General features: G+C 31.0%; 1 long non-coding RNA gene across 1 annotated transcript; it reads left to right on the top strand.

Annotated features, from left to right (window-relative positions):
- The first annotated feature begins 18 nt into the window (after window positions 1–18).
- Window positions 19–3,422, top strand: LOC106476757. Its single transcript, XR_001291927.2, has 3 exons — window positions 19–30; window positions 1,742–1,786; window positions 3,367–3,422. It is a non-coding gene; the product is annotated as an uncharacterized LOC106476757 (long non-coding RNA).
- Window positions 3,423–3,863: the final 441 nt, after the last annotated feature.

The raw sequence follows: 3,863 nt of genomic DNA, 5'->3' as shown, positions 1-3,863 counted from the left end.
TAACAATTAAAAAACTTTACCGATAGTGAGGTATAGGGTAACCATGTATTCTTTGGTTCTGTTAACAATTAAAAAACTTTACTGATAGTGAGGTATGGGGTAACCATGTATTCTTTGGTTTTGTTAGAAATTAAAAAACTTTACCGATAGTGAGGTATAGGGTAACCATGTATTCTTTGGTTCTGTTAGAAATTAAAAAACTTTACTGATAGTGAGGTATGGGGTAACCATGTATTCTTTGGTTCTGTTAACAATTAAAAACTTTACTGATAGTGAGGTATGGGGTAACCATGTATTCTTTGGTTCTGTTAACAATTAAAAAACTTTACCAATAGTTAGGTATGGGGTAACCATGTATTCTTTGGTTTTGTTAGAAATTAAAAAACTTTACCGATAGTGAGGTATGGGGTAACTACGTATTCTTTGGTTTTGTTAACAATTAAAAAACTTTACCGATAGTGAGTTATGGGGTAATCATGTATTCTTTGGTTTTGTTAGAAATTAAAAAACAATATACACTCTAATGACCAATAAACTGAAATCTGGCCTTAGTGAAGAACTACAATATACACAATGGCCATAAATAAATTGAAATCTAGCCTTAGTGAAGAACTACAATATACACAATGGCCATAAATAAACTGAAATCTGGCCTTAGTGAAGAACTACAATATACACTCTGGGCTGCCTTGCACAGATCTTGTGTATACAAGTAAGTTTTTTTCCCCTAAATTTCAGTTAAATAAACAAGCCCAACTTTGGAGGTCATGTGACACCATCACAGTAGTAGATGAGTTAATGTTTAACTAACAACAGCAAGACATTTGTAAACCTTTCTAACTGTAAGTTGAAGACTTGTGTTTGTGTGATGAATGTGCAATAAACTCTGGGTAAATAGGTGGAATAAAAGAAATAATTAAGTAAAAAATTAAAAATATAAGATTTTAAAATCGGGTACAAATGTACGTAAAGAAATTCAATAATTTTACATACTTTTCATAAAGTTTATTTTTTTACAATTGTAGAAAACTAGTACTTTTTAATTTTAGGAGGCAAGAAAATTTTCCTTTTAAATGTTTTTAAAATCTGATAACTTAATCAGAAGAGATGTAATACATTTGTATATTTCAACTCTTGTGGATTTTAGGTAAAAAAAATAACTTTCTAAATAGATCAAGGAGGAATTTTAAATCCATTAAAAAAAATTGTCATTACGGCTAGTGTTATATTTTATAGTCTTGTTTTACATTTTAGCATGCACTAGAAACTAAGCTTGTGACCTGAGTGAAATATTGTAACTGTACCGATGTGCTCAAGATCAGCCGATATGGGGATTGGATCTGGACAATCTGTATTCTGCATGTCCTGACATCCCTAATGTATATATATACTAGTGGTGTGTGCCAAGCTTCAAAATTCATCTTCAAATAAATTGCACATTTAGACTACAAAAAGGACACGTTTTCATTGGAGTACAAAATGTAAATTGCCTTAATGTACTGCGTATTTCATAGGTAAACAAATTTACCGATACGATCCTTTTAAAAATCGCGAGAATTCTTTACATCGGATTAATATTGAAAGTTGATATGGAGATCAGTGACAGGCCTACTAGAAAGGCTGTAACTATGTTAATTTTGTTTGTTCTTCTGTACAATCCTTGCAGAGTTTATGTTTGGGTTTATAAGATTATTTTCTGTAAGTCACTGTCGTGGTTAATTAAATGTTTTCCTTGCTTTAGGTTGAGAATATGCCATTGGCTCAGTCTCTTATTACAGCTTTATGTGTGAGTATTGTCTTTCTACTTTATTTGCATATTAATCTAAGAAAATTTTCATTCAAAGTTACAACCTGAACTACTGAGAAAAATGATAGGTTGATTGTTGAGTTGAGAGGTTAGAAAAATGATAGGTTGATTGTTGAGATGAGAGGTTGTATAGAATTAATGAAAGCATGTTACAACCTGAACTACTTAGAAAAATGATAGGTTGATTGTTGAGATGAGAGGTTGTATAGAATTAATGAAATCATTCAAAGTTACAACCTGAACTACTTAGAAAAATGATAGGTTGATTGTTGAGATGAGAGGTTGTATAGAATTAATGAAATCATTCAAAGTTACAACCTGAACCACTTAGAAAAATGACAGGTTGATTGTTGAGATGAGAGGTTAGAAAAATGATAGGTTGATTGTTGAGATGAGAGGTTGTATAGAATTAATGAAAGCATGATTAATTATTTAACTGTTTTTGTTTTGATAATTAATTGGTTCAAATATTCCTTAAGTGCAATTTCATAATTCTTAAAAAATAATTGTTATATACAGGAAAAAAATTGACTGTTTGGTGCAGGAATTTTGTGACTGTTATTTTCATTGCAGGATCACTTAGTTAAAATGTATATGTTTTTCACCTGTAAACCCTCATAGTTTTTAAAGAAAAATATAGGCAGTTGATTTAGATATAGTAATCACTATTATCGTTTCCCAACGTAGGAACATATTGTTGGATTACTTTTTTATTGTATATTAGAACAATTATAATTTCTATAGTTCAGTGTACCATCTTTAGCCAACATATTTCAGGTGTTACTAGTCTGCCACCTCATCATAACATATTTCAGGTGTTATTAGTCTGCCACCTCATCATAACATATTTCAGTTGTTATTAGCCTGCCACCTCATCATGACATGTTTCAGGTGTTATTAGCCTGCCACCTCATCATGACATGTTTCAGGTGTTATTAGCCTGCCACCTCATCATAACATGTTTCCAGTGTTATTAGTCTGACACCTCATCAAAACATACTTCAGGTGTTATTAGTCTGACACCTCATCAAAACATATTTCAGGTGTTATTAGCCTGCCACCTCATCATAGCATACTTCAGGTGTTATTAGCCTGCCACCTCATCATAGCATATTTCAGGTGTTATTAGCCTGCCACCTCATCATAACATATTTCAGGTGTTATTAGCCTGACACCTCATCATCACATATTTCAGGTGTTATTAGCCTGCCACCTCATCATAACATATTTCAGGTGTTATTAGCCTGACACCTGATCCTCCTATTATTCCTTTTCCTATTTTTTTTTTCAGTGCAGTTTTATTGTGTCTTATTTTTAAAAATTTATTTTGTATTTTATTATGAATGCATCATCGCTTATCAATCTTGTGTAAAATAAAGTTTAAATCCACAATAATGGAACAATACCAAATGTATTTGGATACAAATTTCAATATTCTCACTTCTTCCTTAGTTCAATGTTTGTTTGTGAGAGAAACTTTAAACTTTACACAGTATTTACCTAATATTACAATTTTATGTCTTCAGTTCTAAGATTGTTTTTTTTTCTGTCATCTCCAGGACTTGTTATTTTGCCCAGATTTCACAGTTTCGGCAAGCAAAAAGGCTGGTCCTGTAAGTAACATGGTTTCATAAAGTTAAGGTTGCCTTTTTATTTTAATGTATTATTTTGGTGGAATTTATGCTCAGTCTCTTGATTAAAAACCTAACATATTGCCACATGTTGGTAGAAAACATATTAACCATCTCTTGTATATAGTAACAGGCTTAACTATTAATTACATATTAACCATATTGGTCATCTCTCTTGTATATAGTAACAGGCTTAACTATTAATTACATATTAACCATATTGGTCATCTCTCTTATATAGTAACAGGCTTAACTATTAATTACATATTAACCATATTGATCATCTCTTGTATATAGTAACAGGCTTAACTATTAATTACATATTAACCATATTGGTCATCTCTCTTGTATATAATAACAGGCTTAACTATTAATTACATATTAACCATATTGGTCATCTCTCTTGTATATTGTAACAGTCTTAA

Source organism: Limulus polyphemus, unplaced genomic scaffold (genome assembly GCF_000517525.1).
Source record: "Limulus polyphemus unplaced genomic scaffold, Limulus_polyphemus-2.1.2 Scaffold11479, whole genome shotgun sequence".
NCBI classification, from domain to species: Eukaryota; Metazoa; Arthropoda; class Merostomata; order Xiphosura; family Limulidae; genus Limulus; species Limulus polyphemus.
This window is presented reverse-complemented; position numbering and strand designations above follow the sequence as displayed.